The sequence below is a fragment of the Cygnus olor genome, chromosome 12 (assembly GCF_009769625.2).
Source record: "Cygnus olor isolate bCygOlo1 chromosome 12, bCygOlo1.pri.v2, whole genome shotgun sequence".
Taxonomy (NCBI): domain Eukaryota; kingdom Metazoa; phylum Chordata; class Aves; order Anseriformes; family Anatidae; genus Cygnus; species Cygnus olor.
The window spans coordinates 1,890,038-1,916,493 of record NC_049180.1 but is presented as its reverse complement, the minus strand read 5'-3'; the positions used below and the strand labels follow the sequence as shown (position 1 = coordinate 1,916,493).

Genomic DNA, 26,456 nt, shown 5'->3' with positions numbered 1-26,456 from the left:
TTTCCAAGCCCAGGTTTGGTGAATTGGAGCTCTCTGCCCGCACAGCGTGGGTTTCCTGCGGTAAAACCCAGCAGGCGTGCAAGAGCTGGGATGTCCCAATGGGGTGCTGCGATGCAGCATCTCTTGGCCTTCACGGTCCTCCAAGCTTCCCCAAGCTCCACACCAGCAAGATCTGCTAGCAGTGAGAGTGTGATGCTGGTCAGCGTCACTCGTGGGCAGTGCTGACAGCTCTGACAACCGAAAGGGTCCTGAGCTGCCTCCCCCCCGCTACCCTGCGCTCCCCCCGGGGGCTGCCCCACAAAGAGCCTGCGGATGAGGCTCTCAGAGGCAGTGACAGACAAAATGGGCTGAGGTCTGATGCTTCCTCCCCGTTCCCATGCTTGTGGGGTCTCTGACATCCGTCCGCTCCACTGCACGTGGCGGGACGCTGTGCTCCATGAGGATGCTCTCCCCTTCCTTCCCCCGGCATCCTGCAAATGCAGGAACGAAATGCAGCAGGAAAGACGGAGCAGCGCTCATGCTGTTCCTGTGGTTTTGTTGGTTTTTTTTTTTTGGTTTGCATTCTCACCATCTGATTTATGGACACGTTTAATGGGCACCTGCTCCCGACGTTGCTGGGCTGGCAGGCGCAGAGCGGGGCCGGGAGCGCAGCACACGTGTGCCGGGCTCTGGCAGGGAGGCCAGCAGGTATTTGCTCTGCGTTTTGGCCTCCTTGCAAGGCCGTCCTCCCCCGTGCCAGCAGCCCTTGCTGCCTGCCCACCTGCTTTCCAGGCAGCGCTCTGAAGCCTGCCGGGCACCGCGTTTCTCCCCAGCCCGTGGCTTTGCCTGCGGGTTGCCCCGTGTCCCTCGCACGGGGACAGCTCCTGGCACCCAGGGCGATGCACAGCAGCTTGCAAACCACAGGCCTCAAACCTCCCATCCTCACCCTGCCTCGATAGAGATCTCCTTAGGAAGGCATGTGAAAAATGCAGCCGCAGGCAGGCATCGGTGTCCCTTTAAAAGAAGAGCCTCATCCATTTTCGTTTGGGATCTGCTGCTTTTTAATTACGGGTAAGCGCCGGCCCCCTCCCCAGCGCTGGGCAGCGCTGCCCAGACCTCAGGAATTATCGAACGCCCCTTCCTGTCAAGCTGTCGTGTTTAATTAGCACCCTCCTGCCCCAGCCCGGGTTAAACCCAGGCTGCAATAACAGCGAGCCCGGGGCACAGGAACACCTTGGGATCACCGCCCGGCGAAGGCAGCACAGAGGGACCCCCTCTTCTCCCAGCACTGCCAAATTCATTCATTTTTCCTCGTAGCCTGACCCTGCCTTCGCAGCCCTCATCAGCCCAGAGTGGGGATGCTGCAAAGTCGGGGTTTGTGGAGGAAGAGGAGGGGGAGGCAGACTGGGAGCAAGGGGGGGGCACGGTGGTGAAAGCTGCCTAGACCCCGGGCAGCTTCGGGAACGGTTTTCGTACACCAGCGCCGGGCTGCAGAGAATGAGAATGAACCCCCCGTGCTCTCCTGGTACTTATCAGTGTCCAGGAAGCAAATTTTTGCAGCTGACAGCCAAACGCAGCATTTTGCAGTGCCGAGAGAAGGTCCATCGAGCTGTGGACGGCTTCCAGAGCCAGCTGCTGGAGCAGAGCTGACCTGCTTGGCCGGCCCCGGTCCAGTAACTCGCTCGTGTTTGCATTTAATTACAAACGTAAAAAAGCCCTTTCTTTTCACGACAACAAAGCCTTGAAGCACACTTCAAAGTGGGGTTTCTGGGACAGTTGCATACCTTTTAAGAATAGCCCTCCGCGCGCGGTGCCAAGCAGTGAATGGATCGCAGAGGGCCTGCAAAGAGCCCAGCGAGCACCACGGGGCAGCCCCGAGGGATGCACGGAGCCGCACCTCTGCTCTCCTTCCCCGGGGATTTTCGAGAAACTTCCTTGCAAAGCGCTGGGGAGGTGGCAGGGTGGCGCTTGGAGAGCGTTAGGGAGCAGCACCCACCCCGGCTCAGACCCCGTTGCTTGGAGGCAGCAACTGGCCGCCTGGCAAGTCAAAACCGAAACGCCCATGGCAGGGAAAAGGCTGGAGGGGAAACTGAGGCAGCGCTGGCCCAGAGCCGGTGTTCTCCCCAGCTTCTGAGGGCTCTCCCATCCCGACAGCCCGGCCTTGCTGCTGCTTGTGGTCACCACCCCAGGGCTGGTGGCCGGGTTTGCATTTCTCAGGGGACGTATCCGTTTGTGTGCGATGCCTGGCGGGCACCTGGGAGCCGGGAAGCCGCTGATGAAGATGAAGAGCTTTGACCTGTGCCACGAAACAAGGCTCAGGTCTCTTCCCCTTCCCTCTTTCCGAGGCCTCCCAGGAGGTGAAGTCGTGGAGGAGGAAATCCGGCGCTTCAGACGAGGAGCAACGCGAGCTTTGGGGGCAGAGTATTACTTTATAGAACCTCCTCATCCTCTTCAAGCACCTTAAAAAGACATCCCCCTTTCCAGGATTGCGCCAACAGTGCAGAACCCCGCATTGTGAAGGCGCAGGGCACGACAAGAGCTGGCTGAGATGCCAGCAGCATCCCGCTTCGCCTGCAGCATCCTTTGGGGTCGGTGCAGCTGATGTCCCCAAAACCCACGGGGCCACCCCAGCACCATTCCGTCGTGCCTGCCCAGCTTGTGTCCTGCAGCGTCGCCACTCCCATCGCCTCCAAGGGTGCTGCTCTTTTCCTCCAGGGAGAAATGTCCAGGGAGCCAGCGCCTTGTAGGGCCGGGATAAAGCACCGCAACCCCAGCAGAAGCAGATTGTTATCTGCAGGAGAGGAAACCTGGTTCCCAAGGAAAAGGAGACCGCATTTAACTCCGGGAAAAGCTCTCCGTACTTGAAGCGTGCTTTTCTTGGACTGCTCTGCTGTATTTATGCAGGCTGGTATGTGGGGAGTAATTAGAACCTCATCCCAAGCACTTGACGAGCGTGTTTTCCATTCTAGATGTTGACAGGTCAGGCTCTCCGGCCGTCCCTCTGTGCCTAAAAATGTTGACATTTTATCTCTGCTGAAAACAAAACAAGGGCCCGTGAAGCTCCTGGGCCACGGGGAGCGATGGCTGTTATTCGCAGCGTGGCAGTGGCACGTGGGATGCTTCATGTGCCTGTGAAACCGCCGGATTCCCTGTGCCAGATTTGAGGTGCTGGGCATGGGGTGCGTGGCCGGGCTGCAAGGACGAGCTGATCCCAGCCGGGCTGGGGACTCGGGCACCTCGTGGCAGCCACCGGAGGGTCCCCACAGCTCCACGAGCACAGGCAGGAAGAGATGGCACTCTGGGCCAAGGGTTTCACTAAAATCCCTGTGTCTAACCTGAAAGCAGAGAGGCATGAGGATGCCAAGGACGCATCTCGCTCTTCTCTCTCCAAAAGTCCTTTTAAAATGGGCAGGAAATACCCAGGAGGCAGCCTGGGCTTGGAGAGCTTAAGGAGCTGCTGGAGGAGGTTTCAGCAGCTGAGCTGAACTGAAATCGTTTCAGTCCGTTCGTGAAACGAGCCCAGAAGGACTCGTGCACCTTGTGCAGCCTGGGGGGCCCATCGGAAACCGTCCCTGTCCTTACCCATCACGGTCCCCGTGTCCCTGGGTGTCAGGGGACGGGACGCAGGGGACGGGATGCAGGGGATGTGCTGGCTGGGTGCAAGGACCCGCCGAGCCGCTGCCGGATCCCCGTGTCGCAGGGTCGCTTTCCTCCCCATTCCCTCCCCGTGCAACCCAGCCCTGCCGCCTAACGCTGCTCATTTCCTCTACCCATTAACGAGGGCTCGGAGCGAAAAGCTGCACGCTTCGGCTGCCCTAACCCCGAGCTAAACCGGCAGCCGGGGCGCACAAAGAGCCGCCTGTTCGGCCCTCGCTGGCACCGGCCCCTTGTCTGCTCCTGACACAATGGTGTTTGCCTTGGCCGGCGTGCAGAGGCACGCGAGGGAGCTGGTGGCGGGGTGTCACGGCCAGCAGGGTTCCCCCGTGCTGCCGGAGAAGCTGCCCAGCACCGCGGTGCTGCACGGCTGCGCAGGGGGTGGCCGCGTGTGCAGGACCTGCTGCGGCGTCACGGTGATCGGCGGCCACTTAGAAATTTAAAATAAAAGGTATTTACTGGTCCAGTATTGTTCCTGAAATGGGAAGTTTGGGCTTTTTTTTGTGCATCTCTTTTTTTTTTTTCATTGGACATTAATCTCCAGTGGCTCCAACCTGTGTTTTTGGGTAATTTTTCCTCCACAATGCTTCACCCAGCTCCAGCAGTGCTGCAAGTGCCGTGCTTCCCGGTAGCATTTCCACCCAGGCTGGGGGTTTATTTCATGCAAAGTCCTTCCGAGTGTGTTTTGGTGGCCTCTTCTCTCTCCAGGGCGAGAAGCATTTCATTGCCATTTATCCGACCCCAGCAGAGCGGACCGGCTCCTCCTGGCTGGTGACATCGCAGCGCGGTGACATTGCAGCGTGGTGATGGTGCAGTGGTGGTAATGATTGTGCAGATGACTGGTGCAGATGACTGGTGATGATTTTAGTGAAAACCCACCCTGGCTATCACCCTGCGTGGCCGGGTTAAACGTGGGCTTGTTCCCTTGAAGGCCGCTGCAGGTGGGAGCGGGTGAAGCCGTGCTCCGGAGCGTGGCTGAGCTGTGCCAGGATGGGTGCCCCCTGCCTCCGCTCCCCATTTTAATTCCATCTGCGCCCCCCTTCCTGCCAGCCCCACCGCCTGCGACTATCAGCTGCTCTGCGTTTTGCACGAAATCAGCAGGTTTTCGTGCCAAGTTGACTGTGATATCATTTCTGAGGAGTTTGTAATCTGGCTGCGGCGCTGCAGGCTGGGCGAGCTGTGGGTGTGCACAGCCGAGCACCGCGTGCGCGCAGGGTGTGCTGGTGGGTGGGCTGTGAGCGCTCTTTAGATGTTTTTGTGTTTGTTTGTTAATTTGGAGGGAGCACAAGGGGAGATTGCAGGAGCCTGTAGGTGCTGTGGAGGTTGGAGAAGCAAATCTCCAACTGCAAAGTGCCCGGGTCGGGGCTGTGATCCCAGGTGTGAGCAGTGTGTGATGCTGCAGAGGGCCTAGGGACAAGCTTTAATACAGCTTCAGTGCATAAAAAAATATGGGAGAATCCAGGAATTGAATCTCCTAAGCCTGTTGAAGAGCAGGGAGGTTTGATTTCAGGCTGGAAAGAGCAGCAGGGATGGAAGGCACCTGGTGGCAGAGGCTCCCGGTTGAGCTGTCTGGGTTGCCGAGGCTGCAGGCTGGGCAATTCAAACGGGAAAGCTTTTAGAAGTGGGGATAATTAACTTTGGAAGAGATTACGAAAGCCGTGGTGAATTCTCTGTCACTGAGAGAGCCTGCATCAGCCTCTGGACGCTGGTGCAAAATATCTGCTTTCATTCAACCGCAGGCTCTCGGGGCGAGGCCAGAATCCCTCGGTGAGACGTTTCTGGCCAGCGGCGCGCTGGAAGCCAGCGACTGGCTGATCGCGGGGAATAGTAGTAATCTTAATTTATCACATACTTCTCATCCCAGAGCACTTCCCCAGGCCGAGCCATCTCCGCTGCCAACTGCTCGCGGCGCTCGCTTCAACCACCCGGGCTGAAACGTTTCCTGGGCTGGGACGGCAGCGGGGGCTGCCGGGAGGCAGGGCCAGGTTGCTCCGCAGAGCCTCTGCTCGCAGGAGAGAGGAATCCTTCCTCCAAACGGAGCTCCCCGACGGGAAAGTTGGCCAGGGAGGGTTTCACAACCCTGGGTTCACAGCAAGGTCCCGGGGATGGATCCGGGGCTTGCGCGGTGCGGATCTGGTCTGCGTCCTGGTGGGTTTTGCAATCCGACGTGCCGCCCGTGTCTGCTGGGTGTCCTCGCCTGCGGCCGGGAAATCTCACGGCACCGACTGCACGAGCGTCCTGGGACGGCGGCACCAGCACCACGAAGGCTTCAGCGCGCAGAGATTTCCACTCAGCCGTGTGTCCAGGCCAGGAGACCTTCACTGGATCAATCCTGAAGGCCAGCAGCAACTTGTTTCAGTATTGCTTGGTGTCAAAAATCAAGGTCTGCAGCTTTCCTTGGCTAAGCGGGCCGCGCGCCCCGGTGCGTGCCGTGCCGGGCAGGCTGCAGAGCACCCCTGCGCCATCCCCAGCACCCCGACCCTACAACTTCCAAAACCATTTCCTGGGAAGCCTCCCCCTGCGTCTTCCCACACCCCGATGGGGACTTACCTCCAGGGCTCATTTATAAACCCCGACGTTTCGTTTCATTGCTCGTGCCCCGGCGAGGGCCGGGCTTGAACTCCACGCTTTTATTCCACGCGGCTCCTATTTATTTCTCGGGCGGATTAGGAAATTGCGGCTGTCACTAACCGTTAGCCCGGCTGTTTCCTCAGCGCTCCCCCTGAGAGCTGACGGTTCATTAGGGCGCTGTGCCCGTCGGGATCCTGCCACCACCTCGGCTGGGAGAGGCTTTTCCTCGTGGCTTTGCCGGAGCAGCCCCGCACGCGGCTCGGTCGCGCCTCGCGCAATCTGAACCAGCTGTCCAAATGCAGGCAGCGATAAGTTAAAACTAACAAAAATAAAGGGCTCCCCAGGTAACGGCTTCTTATCCCAGTTATCATTTTTATAAAGTCCAGCGGAAAGCAAGGGTAAGGCGGAGGGGCTGCTTGGTGGCATTTTTCAGGCTGTGTCGAGCCCCTCGCGGCGCGGGGGGGTGCAGTTATGGGTTTGTGTGCCGGGGCGGGGGGGGCAAACGGTAGCCCCGTTTGCAAGGTTTCGTGCCCTCTCTCAATTCCTAAGTAAACCTCTCGTCCCCCTGTCAGCTTTGATTTGTAACCATACTCGTGGCATCTGGTTTTCATATGAAGCGTGGAATACAGGGGATGCTGTCTGCTCGCTTCTGCCCAGAGCTATTCATCTGGGGCCGGCTAGCGAAAAAAAAAAAAAAAAAAAAAAAAAAAAACCAGCCCGCTCCTGAAAGGCACTAATCATCGCGGAGGCGGCCGGCAGAGAAAGGGGCTGCTGTCCCCGCGCTGGAGCAGGGCAGGATGCGGAGCCGGGAGCAGGCGGAGAAGGAGGTGAAGGAGGAGGAGGAGAAGGAGGAGGAGGAGGAGAGGAACCATCACCCACCTGCAGGATGGGGACCTCCCAAACGCATCCCGGCACGTTGGGATGGAGACGGGGACAGGCTTGCAGGAGGGCTCCACAAATAACTGGTGGCACGTGCATGTAGGACGCCTCCCCTCTGGTTTGCCCCCAGCATCATTTCCCCGTGCTCTCGGCAGCATCGTTTGGCACGGGGTGCAGCTGAGCATCCCGAATGCTATCACACGCGGTTGCCGGTGCAAGGGGGTCTGCTCCCACGAGGCTCGGGCAGTGCCAGCGTGGTGTTTGCGTGCTCTTGTAGGGTCTTGGTGATTTTTCCAGGGGATGAATTGGGATTGTTTCAACGCGGTGTGATCAGGGTCAGCTTTGTGGATCAGATGCTTTGCTTTTCCCCTGTGTCTTGGTGCTGGCATCCACAAAGCCGGGAGGAAAACCTGAGATGGAGCCAGTGCCGGGACACCAGCCCGGCTGGTGGCTTCTCAGGGACGAGCCCGTCCCCTGCCTGTGGAGTGATTTGTGTGATTTGCTTTGAGGCAGCAGCGAAGAGCTGCTTCTGTGGGCTGTGACAAGGCCGCCCAAATCCCAGCGCAATGTCAGATGGGATCGCCACGTGCGGCGGGTGATTCTGGGCTGCTGGTGAGCAGGATCGTCCCCGTGCGCCCCCGGGGCAGGGCTGGCGTTTGGGTCTCAGCCACTGCCCTGTGTTCATCACCACCGTCCTCTCCATCGTGCAGCCCACAAGATGCTCCCCTCCTGCTCCCCAGGGCTCCCGAACTGGGACCTGCGTCCTGAGACCCTTGACCCCGCAGGCAAGCCACCCCCATGCCCCATAAGGCCATTAGAGAAGCACTCTCTGACATCATCTGTAATTTTAACGTGACGGTCTAACTTTCCTAAGCCAGCAGCTTGTTTTCAGCAGCAAGGAATGCTCTGGAGGAAGCAATTTTATTTTCCCGTCCCGTGCTGGATTTCCTAGGACGCAGCCTTTGATCCAGACTCCTGATGTTATCAAGTAGGAAGCTGCAGCTCTTTGAAGTGGGCTTCATGTTGCGCTTTAAACTTCTGGGGTTTTGAAGCCTCCAGCACCAGGGACATCTTTTGTACAGATCGCCCCGGCCGCGCGTCCCAGGGCTGGGGCTGCAAAGGATGCGCGCCGGCTCAGCATCAGGGTTAGGAGCTCGCAGAAGCAGCATCCCGTGGCACAAATCCGCCCCGTCCCCGCTCCCTAACAGCAGCAGGCTGCTCCGGGAGATTTGCTGCTTCAAGGAGCCCGTGGGGTTCGGGCACTCGGCTGCCAGTCGTGGTTGTGGTTTTCAGCGTCTGGCCGTGCTGCTGGGACCCGGGGCGGTGGAAATGGGTCACGTCCTGAGTCCCGAATTGCTGCGCAGCGCCGTGGTGCTTGCAGGGTTGTGCTTGTCTGGGTCGTTGGAAAATGAAGCCAACTTTCTGCTTGGCTTCTGCAATTTGCCTGGATTCCAGGCCGGGTGGCCAGCCCCTGTCCGAAACTTCACCCCCAAAACGCCCCCTGCTCCTCACACCTTGTCTCCGAATAGGTGCCACGGATCCAGCTGGGAGCACAGCACGAGGCTTCCCAAATTCCACAGAAAGTTCCCCGGGAATGGGAACGGTCCCGGCAGCCCCGTTTGGGGGCTCAGCACACCTGGAGAGGGTCGGAGTGGACGGGGATGGCTCCCATCTCCAGCACCCCCCATGCAGACCTTTCCCCCTGACCCTGCCTGCTCCCTTCTCCCACAGCCCCGGTGCCTGTGCCGCCCGCTGAGCACCGCTCCCTCCCAGCACCACGGGGCAAGCGCTGCTACCACGAGCCGAGGAGGATTCCCCCGGGACCGAGGGGAATGGCCTCTCCATCCTCCGGGAGCCGCTGCTACGGGGAGCTCCGCGCAGCCGGGGCTTGCGGGGAACCCAAGTAGGACAGAGCCGTCCTGGGGTGCCAGGTAGGTGGCGGGGACACGGCCGCCGTCCTTGGGCAGGAGATGCAGAGCGGGTGCTCAGAATACGTCCCGTGGCTCGAGGTGCCCAGCCCTGGGGGGCGAGGTGTGGGCTCCAAATGCGTCGGGCACCCCCTGTACGGTGCCGGAGCACCGTCCGTCTGTCTGTCCATCCATCCTGCTCCTCATGGGACAGCAGCTGCTGTGGGTGTGTGATGCAAACTCCTGTGCAAATGCTCCAAATCCAGTCCGGTCTGCCCAATGCCTGCTCTTGTTGAGGGCTGTCAGCCCCCGTCGCAGCGCCCGTCAGCTCCGTCGAGGATGCGCTAGCTGCCGGGAGGGATGGCCAGAGCAGTGGGTTGTCCCATGACAACGTCCTGCTCTGCTCTGCAGGATAACACTGCCGCTCCGTGCAGCAAGATGTTCCTCTCCCCGTGCCCTGGGTGCTTGTCCCAGCGCCGTTCCCTCCCTCGCCGGCTGGTTTTAAGCAGGGAAAATCCACTCTGGTTTCCCGATGGCATAAGGATGCTGGACACGTGCATCAGCCCATGCTGCTTCTGGCAGCTGGACGCCTTGACCTGATGAGCTCCCCCTAGGTTTGCACCGAGCCTACTACCCCACGGGTGTTTTAGGGCAGAAAATGGTGATTTTTTCTCCCCCTTGCAAGCCGTGCCCTGAACTTGTGTGCCGCAGGCAGAAACTGTTTTGACTGTGCTGCTGAGGCCACCACAAAGCAGTTCAAGCTCTTCCCTTGAGAAAGGTTCATGAGGAAGATGGAAACTAGGCCCTTAATGCCCCAAGAATTTTCTTCTCTTTCCCCCACCCCATCTTCCCTTCCATAAACTTTCAAGCTCATCCAAAAGCTGCAGTCTTCTGCTTCCATACATTGATCGCAGGACAGGGAAGCTGCAGCTTTGCCAGCAGCGCAGGATTTCCATTGAGTTCTAAGTGGAAGCAAATGGTTTAAAAGGAAATTAAATTTACAGCTCTGTAAAAAAAAATGCATTTTATTGCTTTGCCTGTCATTCCGGAGAGGCAGGGAGATAAAGGAATGCTTTGCATTTGTCTCTCGTCTCGGAGGCTGGAGGCGAAGAGGAGCAAACCCACCGATCACGCAACCGCTGGGCAGCCGGATCCGGCCCCGTCCCAGTGCCCGGATCCCCGATCCCCGCGGCTCGGAGGTGATGCTCGAGGCTGCTCCGTTCCCCTGAGCGGATGCAGGAGCTGTGCTGCCTCCAGCCCGCACAGCAGCGCCGGGGGCTTCATTCCCTTGGGGATATGCAGCTCCTCTCCGTGGTTTATTGGTGAATCTCCTCCACGTGCCGTCACAGCGCTGATCGGGGTGCTTCGAAGAAATGACACTGAAATAGCTGGGTTAGACATCATCGAAAGCCAGCACAGTGAATTCTTCTGCAGAAAGCGGAGGCAGAGGGGCTGTGCCTTAATGGTAAAAGCAGCATGGCACGGGGCCGCGAGGGGCCGGCTGGCTGCGGGCTCACCAGCGCGGCACGGCAAGGTGCAAAGCCCCAGGGTGGGTTCAGCGACTCCTCCGGGTTGGTTTTTGCACCGACATCCACAGCTCGTGTTCTGCACACAGCCGTCTTCCCAGGACAAGTCCTTCCTGGGGCTGAGAGCCCAGGGGGTGCCCGTGGGGAGCAGCTGAACGTTTTTCTTCCACTGCAAGGCCCCAGCCCCAGCACGGGACGAGGGCGGCCGAGGGATGCTCTGGTTGTGCCCCGCGAGCCGCAGTGAGCCGAGGGAAGGAGCTCGGCCTCTCCCCGCGCCACAAAGGCAACGCGCCGAGCGTTTTGGCGGAGGAGGAACCCTGTCCCGGCCCCAGCCCTCCCAGCTGTGTCAATAGAGGAGGAAGAAACAAAAGTGCTCTTTCTTCGCCTGTTGTTTTCGCAGAGGGGGACACGCTGGTGGCAGTCGTTGCGCGGTGACGCTGGCTGGATGCTCTGGACGCATTGGATGCAGCCGAGCTCTCCGCAGCCTGGTGGGAAGCATCTGACAGCGGGGTGCAACGAGGGAACTCCCAGAAGGTCTGCTCATAAATGTATGCTCCCTTTTGCCCAGGACATTATTGAGCAGAGGGCAGCTCACTAAAGGAAGGGCTCTCTCGCCTTTTCCCCGCAGCGTGGCTCAGCCAGGACTTTTCACCCAGCAGCATCCTTGTTCCCACCAGGTGCCCGGGGTGGTTGGGACACCCTGGGACACCTCGGGCCAAGCAGCAGCAGCTTCTTCAATGCTTTGCAAGACCCAGATGGGTTTGGTTGCCCATCACCTGCCGATGCTGGGCTTCGAAGCGCCCCGCGCTGCCCATCCAGCCGGGTTGGCCACGCGCCACCATCGCGGCGGGTCCCCGAGCAGCCCAGGTGCAGGCAGCGGTGGCCGCAGCTGCCTCCCGCCCCTCGGGCGCGCTTCCTCTCGCCGTCCCCATGCGCAGCCTCCCAGCCCCGCCGTCAGCTGTGAAAACAAGAGGAGCAGGAGCACGGGGCAGGGAGATGCGGCCGGCTCCTCCGGCAAAGCCCCTGCGCCCACGGGGAGGCAAAGCAAGGCGACGGCGAAGGGCGAGCGGTGCTGCGTGGGCAGCTGGGGCTGAGCAGCAGGAGGGCGCCCGGCCCCGTGAAAGCTGGAATAGGTCGGTGCAGCCCGGCACGCCCGGTGCCAGCAGCAGCTTCCAGGGTTTCTCTGGCAGAGCGGAGAATAAAGTTTAAATGGGCATCGAGCTGTGGTCCGCAATTGCGCACAAACCCCTGTAAAAGACCCAAATGGGAGAAGGTGGTTCATGGGGAAGGTGTTGGGAGCAGGATGGAGAAAAAGAAGGGATTTCCCCCTGCCAGCAGGCATCCTCAGGTGCTTCTCATCGTTCAGACTCACATCGCCGTAGCTGCTTCTGGGATGAAAATAATGAAATGTGAGAGTTAAGCCATTGTGACTGCTCGCTTTAAAGAGCCAAGCCTAAAAACATTTTTTTTTTGTCCTTTATACCCTTATTTTCCACATATACAATGTGGGAGAAGGAGGTGACAGTGCTCTGGCCGGGTTCTTTGAGCCCCTGCAGCCAAGCCCGGGGCTGCCCACCGCGCTCGCCTCGCACGGAGCCCAGCTTGGGGCTGAGTCACCCGGCGAGCAGATAAGCGGCGGCGCGAGGAGCTGCTCCGACTCACGCTTTTCCATGAAAAGCAGCAGATTTATGCGCCGCGCGCGCAGGGGCAGCGTGATATAAATCAGCTGCTCTCCTGTGTCATCTCCATTGCCGCCGCCGGTTCCCACGCGTATATCCATTTTAATCTCAAGGCTGACAGGGAGAAATCATTCCTCGCCGCTTCTGGGGACAGGCAGCATGCCGTGGGCAGGAGAAGGGGAGTCCCGGAGAGAGAGCGATGTTTGCTGCTCCAAGAAAGCACCTTCCGTCAGCAGATACACATTCTGGAGGCTCCTTCTCTGGACGGATGCACCGGCCAGCTCTGTTGCTGCCATACAGGTGTGACGGCTCAGATTTGGGGTGCCAAGCCCCTTGTCCCCCTTGTCCCCGTGCAGCACCGCAGTGCCAGTGCTCAGGGACATGAGCTGAGGAGCCCCGGTGCCTGGGTTTGCAGTGCTGATGCTCGGCTGGTTGTTGGCAGCTGTAGCCACGGAGAGGAAAACAATACACAAGCGCACCGCAATTAAACAGCCTCCTAATTGCAGCACTACACGCGGCTCTTCCGCTGCTTTCTAAGTTTGGTGGCATAATTACAGCAGCAGGGCAGAGGCAGCATCTGGGCTCCCACCGTGCCAAGCCCTGCCTTCCAGGGATTTTTGGATTTGACCGTCTAAAGCCTGGCAGCGGATAAAAGGGACGAGCAACCCCCCCCCGGCTCTCCTGGGTTTGGCACCACGAGCAAAGTCCTCCGCGCCCCCTGCAGACCCCGCCGTGCTTGCGGATGGCACGGAGGCAGGCAGCGGGTTTTGCTGTCCTCGTAACGCGTTTTTGAGAAACAGCTTCAAAAAAAAACACGCACAAGTCCTGCTCTAGTTGACTACTGTAATTCCCAGTTTAGAAACCCGCGGCAAGGAAGATTAAAGGGTGGCCAGCGGAAGGAGGCTGGGTGTCAGGACGCTGGGACAGACGCGGGTGCGAGGGAGTTGTCCTCCCGCTGTGCCTCCATCTCCCCGCCTCGGCTCAGTTTTGGGGGACTCAGCACCACAAACCCCTTTCTTCTTGTCAATCCCCACTTGTTATTGTAGGGTCACTCGTGCAGAAGGGTTTTTTTACCCTACTACATATGGGGCAGGCTGGGGCTGGCCGCTGCTGGTTTCCCTTTGGTGACGCCTCTCTGCCACTTCCAGCATTCCTCTGCCACCACCCCGCGAGCCAGCCCCTGCACCCACGCTCTCTTTTGGGGGAATCCAGGCTAAAAACACGTCTTCGCTGAGGCTGTTCCCAGCCTGGGCCACCCAAACCCCTGGAAAAGCCCCGTTTGGGTGCGGGTGGAGACAGACACACAGACGGGCGCGCAGACGGATATTTAATTCTTTTTTTTTTTCTTCTTTTTTTTCTTTTTGGACTGCGGGTTTGAGGAATCCCCGAGATAAATGCCACTTTCTGTGTTAAAAGGAGGGCGCCTTGGAAGGCCGGGGGAGGGAAGCTGAATCGCAGGCTGTGTTTTCGGGGGAAACGTGTCTGGGGTGCCGAACGTTTTTCCATCACACAGGCGGGTTTGTGTGGGTTCACCTGGGCAGGAAGCGGCGGGGTAAAGCGATACCCCACGGGGCACGGGGGCCCTGCTCCAACACCCCGTCTCCCCGAACCCGATAGCAGCCGGTGGCTGGTAATGAAATAAACAGCCACTTTACGGCAGCTCTCGCGCCCGGCACCATGTGCGAAAATTATTACTCGCACCGTTTTGTTGGAAAAGGGAGGAAAAAAGAGCACGGCGGCGAGAGGTGCATGCGTTTATTTGCTCCGCAGCCCCGTGGTGGCTTTCACAAGATTCCCCCTTCACCTCCGAATTCGTGCTGCTTTTTGGAGGGTGCACATGACCCCAAGGAACAGGCAAGAGAATAAGAGCTCGCATGCCCCATCCTCGTCCCGTTGCATGCACAAAAACCCTTGCACATCCTCCTGCAACCGGCTCCCGCGTGCTCCCACCTGGATTGAATCTCCAGGTGAAGGAAAAATCCAGCCGGCCTGTGAATTCACTGCGCAGCTATGCGGGCTGTGCTAAGGCTGCAGCAGCACCGCGTCGGTCGTTGCTAAATAGCGGAGGGAAATGAATAGTTTCCGGTGGCCATGGCATTAGGTATTGTCTGGGGTGGTTTGTGCCGGGAAGGAAAACGATCGTGGGATGAGCCTGCTCTGGGAGCGGGGGCACTGACCCTGCTCCTGCCCCTTCCCGCTGCTGGAAAGCTGGAGAAAACCCCTAATGAGGGGAATTCTCCCTTTTTTCAGAAGTGAGATTTTTTTTTTTTTTTTTTTTTTTTGTGTGTGTGTGAAAAATTGTCACTCTTTGGAAGAATTCAGTTTTCCAGCCAGGATGTAAAAATACACATTTTTTCCTTTATCCGGACTCCCAGAGGGTTGGGTTCGTTTTGTTCTTTTTCATTAATCCTCCAGAGGCTGAAGATGAGGAAAGAGCTGAGACACGCTGGAAAGCTTGGAGCCCGCTCCCTGATACCGCAACGTGCCCCGGGCTGAGGGTGCTGGCCCCAGTTTCCCCAGTTCCCCCCAGTTCTGCAGCAGGACTGGCCAACCTGAAGGATGCTCGGAGCCATCCCCGTCTCCTTCCCAGCGCCCTTCAGCTCCCTGCAGGCGATGCAGGTGCCCTCTGGGTGCGTGAGCTTTAGTGGGGGACAGTGAGCCACCATGCTTGGGTTGAGGCCCTATTTTGGGGCTATTTCTGTGCTTTTCAGCTCCCTTTTGTTTGCAGCATCACCTCCACGTTGTGATTCAGCCCCCGGAGCAGCTGCATCTGTGTTTTCTCTGCAGGAAGGGCAACAGCATCCTTCCCTCAGACCTGCTCTTCCTTAGCCGATGTGCTTTACACATCTTCCTGCTCGGCCTGAAAGTGATGCCCCGAAGCAGAAGGGAAATTCCCCGTCCTCGCTTCGCATCTTGCGAGCACATGTCGAGGAGGGACGCTGTCCCCCCTTGCAGCACGGTGCTGTACCCACAGCTTTTTCACCTCCAGCAAAAGGAAAATATTTGCACGATGCCTTTCTCCAGCCCTCCGCGATCCCCCGTGCTAATTTCTCAGCTGATGAAAGAAAAATACACAAGTGTGAGGAAGGGGATTTTGTCGCTCGGCAGTTCTCTGGAGAAAACCTCCCTCCCAAGGAAACAGAGCCTGGGCTTGTCCCGCCGATGAATATTGGCATTATTCAGCCACGCTTGCACACGGATGGTGCCTGCTTAAAAAGAAAAGGAAATTAAGGGGAAAAAAAAAAAAGCAGAAGAAATGCATGGGGACTCAGCAAGTTTTCCCACCTTGCTATTTCGTGCTTTGTGTCCTCTCCTGCTGCGCTGGGGGCACAGGGACTTTAGAAAAGCTTTTGGGACCAAAATGTGTGCCTCCCGTCGCCTCGATGATGGTGGGCTCACTGCAGCATCCCGTGATGCCTTGGCTTTGTCAGAGGGCAGGACCTGTTTCCTGAGGTTTGGGCGAGGGTATGAGAGCCACAAGGACCTCTGGTGCTGTGCCCCCTCCCCATGTGCCACCCGGGGGGGGGCTGCGGGTGCCCCGCTTTGGCAGAACGCTTTTTGCGGGTCGCCCCCTGAAGTTCTGTGCTTGTGCAGGGCTCATGTCAATAAGCCTGGTCCGAGCAGCCCAACTCGGGCATTTTATGGCGCAGGATGTGCAAATCCTCTCTGGTTTCATTGCGCTGCCAGGCACCGATTTGGAGATAGGTGGGCATGAGGTGACCGCATCAATACCTTGGTGTCACCTGGAAAAAAGGGAGAGGAAACCTCACGAAGCACCGTGGCAGAGCGCGCCTGCCTTGGGTCCTTCCGTGCAGGCATCAGGGCTTTAATGCCAGCCCCCAAACCCTCCCCAAGCCCGTCCCAGCCCCTGGTGCAGGCAGAGGCGGCCGGGCGCTGCCGTCCTGCTGCTCCCCAGCTGGGGCTGCCGGCTCCTGTAAAGCTCCCGAGCGTTCGCAGCATCTTTACGAAGCAGCCGATTGAAGTGCGCCATGAATGCGCCTCTGTTCATCAGCCTTTTTATAGCTCCGCGCGTTTTTTTTGGCCCCCGAGCCTTTTCTGCTCCTGGGGAGAACAGAGGGCATTTCTCAGCCTCGGCGTCCGCCGCGAGACGGGGCAGGCAGGCAGGAGGGGGCTCGGTGGATGCCAGGCAGCTCGCGTTTCGGGGGGGGGGGGCCGTGCTGCCCAAAATGCGACGCTCGCATCTCACCGATGCCCCGGTGCAGGCTGAAAGCTCGGCACTGCTCCACCGATGCGTTTTGCAGCTCAGATGTGAAGGCAGCATCGTGCCGTGGTGCGCTGGGAGCCCGGCAGAGACCTCGGCAGCTCGTGGCATGCAGTGTTTGCGCCGTCAGCGCTGTCACCGCGCTGAGCTGCAAAAATTGATAGCAGCGTATTTTGTCCCCCCGGTGTCTCAGTCCAGGCTCCGTCCTCTGGTGCTTGCTGTTTGCTGCAAAGCCCCAAATGCGAGAGGGAAGGGAATCCTCCTGCCTGAAGGCGGATTTGCTCCCGTCCTGCAGAAATATCGTGCGACATGCTGGAGGTGATGGCAAGCCGGTCTTTCAGCAACAGCTGTGGAGGAAGCCAAAATGGATTTTCTCCACCAAAAGACAACGAATTGCCACGGCACCCATCCTGCTTCGTGCCCTCCATCAGGTGCAACTCCCTGCGCCGATGCGGTTGCTCCAGCCCCAAGGGCAGGTGGGAGCCTGGAGGCCCCCTCAGTACCTCCATCCACCCAGATCTGGGGAGGGGACACCCCAAAAAGCCCCCCCCGCACACACACACTGCCCGGCCACTGCTGCCTTGCGCAGGCGCTCCCCTTCCCCCAGGCCAGGAGCCATCTGCTTCTCCTTCGCCGCGCGGAGGATTGCAAGGCGCTGACGCACACCGTTGGCCGAACAATGGGGAAATGTTCTGGAGCAGACATAAATCAAGGGGCTGGGCAGCGCGGACCTGGTCGCATTCGGTTTTTCCAGAGGACATCGGTTAAGAAAAGGAGTAAATAGGCAGTAAATTAAGCAGGCAGGCAGCAGCCGCGTTAAAACCCTCGCTCGCCGCGAGCGCTGGAGGCTGGCGGGGACGGGGATGGGGACGGCTGCGTGCGTGGGTTTCGTCTCGGGGTCTGCGCCGCAGCTGCAGGTCCGGGCAGCCGAGGGGGGCTGCGAGCATCCGGCGGGGCAGCATCGGGGCGTGGGGACAGGCACCGGCCTCTCCGGTAGTGCTCTGCCCTGCCCCACAGCCCTGCTTCGCCTTTCCCGGCAGCGCTGATAGCAGCTTCCCGAGCAGGAGGCTTTCGGTATGCAGTGCGCGCAGTGGGGCTTTCTGTTCCGGGCTTATCGGGTCAGCAAAAACCGCTCGGGGTTTGGCAGGAGCGCGGGGACGGCGCCGGCACGTGGGTAAGGCGAGGCGCGTGCTGGGGGTTGTCCCCGCTGCTGCGCCAGCGACAGTGTGACACCGCGGTGTGGCACGGGCGGGCGTGGGCGTGAGCCGACGTGGGGCGTGGGGAGGGGGAGTGTGTGCGCGTTTGTGGCTGTTTGAGGTCCCCGTGTGCCGGGCGAGCGTGGGTGGGCAGAGGGATGGAGCACGGGGAGAAGGCGGTGCAGCCCTGCTCCTTTCCAGGAGCACAGCCCCTGCCCTCCCGAGACTCAGAGCACACCTGACCCGCGATGTGCCTCTCACCTGGGTGTCTGGGCACACGATGCAGGCTGCTGCTCAGAGCCACCCAGGGCCCAGCTGAAGGGCTTTTCACTCTGGTGGCTTCCAAAGCACGGCTCCATCATCCCCAGGGGAGCGCATGGGAACGCACCCATGGGTGCTCCACCGGGGGTCTGCCCAAAGTGCCCATCCCTGTGAGATACGTGCCAGGATGCGGCATCTCCGGCCAGCTTTGCATTTCAGCCAGCTTTGCGTTTAGCTCAACATCTCGTTTGCTTTCTATTTTTCTGCGCGACTTCAGCGGGGACAGCCTGGGGTTAAAGCAAACCTTGCAGTGGACATGGTCTGGGGCTCTCGTTCGGTCTGCAGGGTGTTTTCCAGCAAAGCCATGCGTGGGCCTGCTCCCCCCCTGTGCCCTGGGTGTAATCGGATCCGTCCCCCACCAAGCAAGCATTTGTATTCGGAGCATTTTCTGAATGTTTTGCATTTGGGAGACACACGAGGAATGTCTGCTGGGGAGCGCAAGCAGCGTGCGAACCCGGCCCAGGCTGCGCTTCGGAGACCTCAGCCCCTTCTCCGGGGCTGTCCCGGTGCGAGCCCCACAACTTTCCCGGTGCAGAAAGGCTTTTTTGGGGTGAAATCCTGGCTTTTTGGTGATCAAGCACTGTTTGCAAAGCACCAGCTCCGCAGACATCTCCCGCTGCACGCTCCCCACCGGCATCCGCCTCCCACCGGCCACCTCCTGGCGAGCGCGGTGCCTGGAAGTCGCACCGAAATCACACCGAATTCGCACCGAATTCGCACCGGAGGCCCGGGCCGGGTCTCAGCACCGCTCCCGGCCCCTCGGAGCAGCCCCGGGGCCCCGCTGCAGTTTGCGGCCGGCTTCTGCTTCCCTCTGCAGGGCTCGGGTGCGCACTGCAGCGCGCCCCCGCCGCCTTCAGCTCGCTCTCTCGGCTATTAGACTTAATCAGGAAGGGGTTATATATATATGTATATATTTAAAATCCACTTTTCTTTTATACGGGTCAAATTATTATCACTTTTAATTGAAAAAAAAAAAAAAGCTGATAATATTCTGAACCAAATTTCTGGAAGAGAATAATTAACAGCGCAATAAATCCCCGAAGGAAACGCTCATTAATCTTGTCTTTCAGAAGCAGAATTTCAGAGGAGAGCTTATTTAAAACATTGCTAACAATTACAGGAAAGTTGACAGCTTAAAAGCTCCCCAAATCTTGCCGAAGTCTCCTCCTATCAGATCCTGCGGTAACGAGTTCGGGCTGGACGGGAGCGACCCTGCTGGGGGGGGACGCAGCCAGGGTGGCCACCGCCACCCGATGTCACCGGTCCTGCACAGGACAGCAGAATAGATGTGGGAAGGATGGGACCAGTGCTGTCCCCAGCCGCTTGCCTAAGGAAAGGGGGACTTCCAGTACCTGAGGAGCCGCAGCAGCCAGCGAGGGCTGAACCAGGAGCTCGGTGACGGCACCCACCTCATTTGAAGTCTGTGGCTGCGCTAATCGCCACGAGCCAATTCATTTCCCTCGGAGCAATGGATGTGTGTGTGTCTATGCAAAGGCAGAGCAGGCCGGATGAGCGCGGGGCAGATTCCGATCTCTGCTCCATCGGAGCTCGCCCGCTCCCGCGGCGAACCTGGCTCCAGCACGGCTCAGGCGCGACGATGCCGATGGCGAGGGGCTGGAAGAGCTGGCGCTGCTGGTGCTGCAGGAACATGCCGATGGGTTTAGGGCGTCTCGGCTGGGTTTTGGAGAGTTCTGGGGGCTTGATTTTAGCTCATCGGGTGCACCCAGGTGCGTGCCAGCACCACATTCATCGCATGTGGGCAGTGGTGAGAAAGGGACCGGCACAAAGAGGGACACTGTTGGCACTGCAGAGAGGCTGGGGCACAGCAGGAGGGGACACAGGGTGACGCTGGCACCGTGGCCGTGGCCCCCCCCGTCCCAGCACAGCCTCTGCAGCAGACGTGCCGCGGAACGAAGGGGACAAAAAGGATGCCAAAAGGACAAAAAGATAAATGAGGCTTGGGTGAAAATAAGGGTGATGTTCTCATCTGCTCTCGGGTTTCCTGTCCCTGTTTGACCACGGCTGTGAGCAGGAGCGGAGGGGAAGGCAGCTTGGAGCAGACCCAGGCTCTGCCGGGAGGAAGGAAACGTGATATTGGCCTGGGAATGGTGTCATTGCCTTTTCTTTTTTTTTTTTTTCTTTTTTTTTTTTTTTTACCCTTTTTTTGGGCCACAACAGGCTGGGCGGGAAGTGCAGAGCAGGGCCCTAGCTCGGGAAAGCAGGACGGGGGATGCAGCCGGCGTGCCGTGCCAATAGCCCAGCTCATGCCTGATGACATCGGCCTCATTCCCTGTCCCACGAGGGCTGGGGGCACCCGGGTGCTGCAGAGGGGCTCCCCAAAACCTGGTCCCCCACCAGCACCTCCGCGAGCGCGCGCCGTCACCGCTCACCATCTTCCCCCGGCTCCCCTTAAGCAGCTGCGCGCTCGTCATGATTTACACAAGGGTGTGGATGGAGAAGGTCTTGTAAAATATTAAAAAAAAGGGAGAGGAAAATCCTCCCCAGCCCCTTTTGGCTTATGCAAGCTCACTCTGCACTGATAGCGAATCCGCCCGGGTCACGCAGACCTGGGGAGATGCAGCGATTGCGCAGCCACAGCACTCGATACCTCTCCAAGGCCCTGGCTAACGAGAGCGCTTAATCCTGTGCTTAGTTCCATGTCTGTGCCTCAGAGTACTTAGCAATGTGCTAAGCAAGAGCCTGGTCCCATCCAAACGAGATGGATTTAGGCAGAAACAACCCCGTGCCCCGGTGCTCTCTGGCAGCCCCCACACCGTGCTCTGCAGGGCACCAGCCTGCTTTGACCCTCCTGATCTTCCTTAATCACTCCAAGCAGAGTTAATTTGTATTAAATCTCTTTTTTCCTGCTCCTCTGCCCTGCCCCAGACAGGTCCTGCTGCGGCGGGGACCCAGGGCTCCTGCGGTCCCCTCCTGGCTGCTCTTTGTCACCCGGAGCCATCGGTTTCAGCAGGCAGCTGCCCTGCCCCGCGCTGCCCCGCGCCTCTTATCTGCGTCCTGTTAAATGATCTCAAATATGTGATATGATAAAGACAAACAAACACCCGTTCAATTTAGTTCACCCTAATGCCAGACTCTACTTTTACCGAAGTAATTAAGATTAATGCAGCTGATAATTTGGGAAGCATTCTTAAATGTACCCTTCTGGCAGCATCTAACATGTAATTTTACCTTAGAAGATTTATCGGAGCACTTAGGTAACAGATAGTTCCTTAGCAAACAGGAGCATTTAGAAGGAAAATGAAAGATTAATATTTCTTAAACAAATGTCAAAATAGTCATTCTTTATTACAGCCCCACAAAGATGTTGCTGTCAGTCCCAGCCCCTCTGCTGATCCCCAGAGGAGATTAAACCCACGCAGTCCTGGGGGCTGGCGAGCAGGGCAAGAGGAGGTGCTCAGGTGCCTCCTCCATGGGATTCTTGAGGAGATCAGGCCCTTTGGAGGGCTCTGCTTGCCCATACCAAAACAAACCCGAACCATTTATTTACCATCAGCCTTCCTATTGCCTTTGGGAAGGACTCAGCAGCTGCTGGCTGAGCCTTGTGATGGGACCAGCATGAGTGACTGCAGCTGGTTTACACCCCGCTCCGGGCTCCTGTGGGTGCTGGGTTGGGCGTTACGGGATTTGCTTTGCTGGGTTGCCTCGATCCACCCGTCCCTTCTTATGCCGGCAGCATGCTGGGGTGACCTCCAGCCAGGGCTGAGCCCTTTCCCCTGCCTCCTCTCGTTCCACCACCCTCTCCATGCGTGGGACGCCTCAAAGGTGCCCTGGGGGGCATTTTCCAGACCTGCCAGCACCTCCAGCTCAGGCGGCGTGGATATTTGGGAGGGAGCCTGGGCACGGCGCCGAGACCCTGGCATGCAGCACCCCTACATCCCACAGGGTGCCCGGGCAGCGGCTCGGCTCGGCGCAGGGACGTGCCCGCCGCTCATTTGAAACTAGCCTGTGTTACAGCAGGCCGAGGAAGGAGTAGGACTCCGCAAAATCTGGATCCAGATTGAAAGCTGGACTCTCACCAGCTTGGAAATTCAAAGCTGTTCGGATCCAGAAAATCAATTTTTGACCATCGTGAGCAAGAAGCTAACTTCATAAATAACCTTCCAACTCCTCATCTGGCCAGAAAAAAAAAATCTGCTGGAAACAGCCTCTTGCGGTGCTCCTCACCCTGACAGAGCCAGACCAAACCATCCATGTGTGTGTGCTCACCAGCATCGCTTCCAGCCCCTCCATGTCCTTTTCAAGCCTCTGCACCAGTGCTCAGCCCCCCCCACGCTGTGAGCATCCCGTGGCTTCTCCTCAAGGGACACCCCAGCCTTTCTCAGAAAAAGCACGTGTCCATCACCAAACCTTCTCCTTCGCTCCCCAGCATGGTGCCGACCCCGGTCCCCAACCCCAGTCTCCCTCCCTGGGGACAAGCAGGGATGAGGGACCCATCGTGTCCCTCCCGAGGAGATGCTCCCACCTGCTGTGCCATGCAGGAGCTGGCTTGTGATTTCCTCTTTAATTGGCAGGTTAATATCTGAGGGATGAGCTGCTGCTGGCTTTGGCCAAGCAGCAGGCACACTCCCGGGGTGCTGTGAGCATCACCCAGCGCTTTGCTGCAGAGCTCCTGAACTCTGGGCTGGACCAGGAGCTGGCAGGGAGACAACAACCCCTGAAACCCCCCTGAGCTTCCTAAAAGTGCTCTTTTCCCCCATTCCCAAGTAGGAATGTGGGCGAGGACCCTACAGGCTGGGATGCAGGGGATGGGGTGGGATGCAGGGGATGGGGTGGGATACAGGAGAGGGGGATGCAGGGGATGGGGTGAGATACAGGAGAGGGGGAAGCAGACCCCTTTGGTTTTCCATCCCCACTTTGGTTTTCTGGCTCTGCGGGCACCCAGCTCGGTGTGGCCGTGGCAGGGCGTTTTTGGGGAGGGAACCCCTCCTTTTCACAGCCGCCTGCCAGAGCCCAGCCCAGGCGCTCGGAGCCACGGTGCCGGCAGCCAAGCCAAACACAGATTCCTGACATAGTTCTCTCTTTCCTTTGCAGCCAAGAAATTCATATTTCATGGGAGGTGGAAGTGAGTCCCGGCAGTAGCGGAGCGGCGGAGGGGTGCCAAGGTACGGCCAGCTGACGGCGCAGGATCCGATGCTATTTTTGGGAGTCAGGCGCTCGGATCCTCATCCCCGACGGGCTCGGGGGATGCCACGGCCCCCCCCCCAACCCCTGCTTGCGGTGATGCCGGGGCTCAGCCCCCGAGGCTGTGACCTCCCCAGCTGCTTTTCTGGCCACGCGGCCCCACTGCAGCCCGGCCACAAGAGACAGAAAGTTTAAACAGCCCCGGCTTTGAGAAGGGGCCAGTTCACAAGAGGAAGGGATTTTTCACAGCCCCAGCCAAAGCCTCGCCGTCAGAGGCAGCTGCCTGAGCCGCGCGGATGGGATGGACGCCCTTTATGCGGCGGTGAAGTGCACATGCATGGCACACATGGGCTCTTTGTGTCCCCCTGCCCTGCCTCGTGGCTTTTCCCTGAGGATGCAACCCATTTGGGTTTGCAGTTTTTCTTTCCACCTGCTCCTACACCCACCTCCATCTGCTTGGAGCTGTGGCTGCAGGAAGCACAGCACCTCTGACCCCGATACCCCCCAGGTAGCAGCCCCGCTATTCTGGGCTTGCTGCTTGCCCACCGGGGGGCGAACCCCAACCAGGACCCCCCACCCTAACCAGAACCCCCTGCGCCGAGCCCCACACACCTCCCAGCCCTATCAGGGCTTTGCGGTGCCGGGCAGTGTCCATAGAAATGGCAAGAACAGTTCCTGCCTCGATAATCTGACCAGACGATACAAGCGGCAGATAGGCGAGGGGGAGCGTTATCGGGCTGATGTGCAGATGGAGAGCTGAGTCACCGCGATTAAATGACTTCCCCAAGGTCACACAGGGGAGACGCCGAGCCAAGAGCTGAACCCGGGGCTGCCCAAGAGCCCTGAGCGGCTCCGTCCTCCTCTCCCGCTGCAGGGCACGAGATTTTCCTTCCCTGCCCTGCTGGCCCAAGGCTGGAGCCGCAGCGGGGTTCTGCAGAGGCAGCATTGCGGTTTCAGCCCTCTCTTCCTGCTTTGTTTCAGCAGCTTTTGTGGGAGGTTGTTTTTTCCTTTTTGTTTTTTTTTTTTTGGGGGGGGGGGTTCACACAACCGTTTGCTCCCTCGCCGCCATTTCCTGGAGCAGGGCAGGTGAGCCCCAAGAAGCTGCTGGGGACGTGGTGGCCACCTCGGTCCTCACACTGTGGTCCCCTCGTGGTGTCCTGGCTGAGATCAGAGCCCATAGCCTGCTGCTGGGACTCACAGGTCTTTTCTCCAGGAAAGGGGCTACCAGAATTGGCAGTGACACGGGCCACCGGGACGATGCAGGGGCGGTAGGATGGATGCTCTCGTGATGAAGAGCTGCTCTGTGCCGTCATGGCCACATCTCTACCACGCTTAGCAAAAGTCCACACTGGCAGCCCACACAACAGCAGGTGGGGAGCCTGCTCCCCAGTAGCCAGGTGTCTTTTAAGAAATATCACTTTTTATTTATTTATTTTGGAAATACAAACTTCCTTTGCCCCCGTCTTGTCGCTTCCCACCTCCTCTTCCAGGAGCTGAAGCATTAAAACCTAAAGAGGAGCCTGGGCCCAGCTGAGAGACAGGCAGAGGAGCAGGCTGAGCATATACAAATAATATAAATATAAATACAAATATAAATATAAATATAAATATAAGAGGAAACAGTCAGAGGAATGCAGCCAGTGCTGGTCCTGCGGGCACAGTGGGACACCAGGGCCACCGCCAGTGGGGATGGATTCCCCGAACCCTGCTGCAGGGATGCTTCAGCCACAGTTCTGAGGCACAAAACCTTAATTTACACCTTGCCTTATCCCAGACACCGTGTATGGGGTGAGCTCGCCCCATGCCCTGCCGAGGCTCTGCCACCACCACGGTGCAGCACGGCGCAGCAGTCGGCACCCACAGCTCTCCAGCAGCTCCTGCGTGCCGCCTGCTCCGCTTTCCCCAGCTCCAAAACCACCTCCAAACGCCTCTGCCGGCGCGGGGTTTGTTTCTCCTGGCGCTCAGCACCATCACAACTGCAAACCCCAGCCCTCGCCGTGCCCACGCTGCAGCTTTTAGGATACACAAATGAGCTTTTCCTTCGAAAAATGGCTCCTTTATGTGGCTGAAAGAGCGCGACTGTGATAAGGTAGCTAGCCCTGGCCTTGGTTATTTTATCTTGGCCAGGAGCCTTTGCAAATTTAAGCAGCAGCAAACAAGCTTTACAGTTGCAGCTTGAAGCGCATAAGTGGCACGTTGTTTTGCCAGCCGAAGCCCCGCGTGCCGAAGGGCTCTGTTGGCTTTGGCCAGTGTGATATCCCGCATCACGCCGGGATTCGTTTTACTTCGCCGAGTGACAAAAACGTCCTCCTGCTTGCTGTCACCTTCCTGCGAGCTCCTGCAGCATCCTCACGGAAGGGGTTGGCTCACCGCGAGCTGCAGGAGAACATCACTCACTTTTTCTTGCAGAAAGAAAATTTCTCATTTTTCTCAATTTCTCAAAAATCTCATTTTCTGCCCCGATCTTCCCTGGGCAGGAACGACAAGGCTGTGCAGCACCAGGTAGAGCCCGGCATGCATGGAAATGGGGCTGGGTAATTAACACAACTGCAATCAGCAGAACGCTAATGAGCTGTGGCTGGCCCCTATTTGCAGTCTGCCTCCCCCTCCCAAGCTCGGGGCAGTAACATGGCTTTGACCCCTGCAGCATGAGGTTTGTGGACACTGAAGAGGCATTTTTAGTGGGGAAGGAGAAAAAAAAACCTTCACTTTCTTAAAAAGAGAATCTTCAAAAAGGGGAATTGCTTTTTTTTTTCCCTTTTTTTTTCTTTAATATAACCTATGTCTGGGGCTAAAATTTAAAGGCTTTTAAAAGCTGCTCTTGACATTTGCTTCATGCCTAATGCCCGCAGATCCTCTCTTATAAAATCAGCTGGTAAATTCTGGACTTATTTTTTTAACAGTCTCAGCTACTTAGCAGCACCTAAAATCCGGAGCAGGGATAATTTGTGGCCGTGGGGAGCACTGCTGGGAAACAACCCCATTCTCCAGCAGGAGACGGTGACAGGCAGAGAGCAGAACTGCTGCTGGAGCCCAGCCCCGAGGGTCCGGGGTTGGTTTTTGGGGTGCCGAGAGGGGCCGCACCCACCACCTCGCCATCCCTCCGGCCTTGGCTGCCGGAGCCGGGACGTGGGGGCCCCCCTGGGGACACGGCTCCCAACTCGACCGACAGCCCTTCCCGGTAATCCGTAGGTGGAGCTCTTCTGTCATCTTTTTCTGCTTATGTTGCTGGGAAGTCCCCAGAAATAGCCTCCCGGGGAGGAAAAAGTGCCTGGCTCAGCAGCTTGTGGTGAAGGTGTGATGTTCCCAGCACCCTCTGAAGCACCAAAAGCTTCGCCCCGGGGCTGCCGGCTGGGTTTCGCTGCTCCCTGCCCATTGCA

The 26,456-nt window shown here is 58.4% G+C and overlaps 1 protein-coding gene across 12 annotated transcripts in view; it reads left to right on the top strand.

Annotated features, from left to right (window-relative positions):
* Positions 1 to 26,456, top strand: part of ZNF469 (zinc finger protein 469) — a 228,773-nt gene that overhangs the window by 185,990 nt on the left and 16,327 nt on the right. For 9 of the 12 annotated variants that reach the window (XM_040571504.1, XM_040571502.1, XM_040571506.1 and 6 more), the window contains one exon: positions 22,987 to 23,057. The gene's annotated coding sequence lies outside the window, so the exon portion shown is untranslated. Of the gene's footprint in view, positions 1 to 17,427; positions 17,492 to 21,182; positions 22,230 to 22,305; positions 22,467 to 22,986; positions 23,058 to 26,456 lie in introns of those variants that run through there. The other 3 variants (XM_040571511.1, XM_040571513.1, XM_040571512.1) reach the window with 3 other exon arrangements.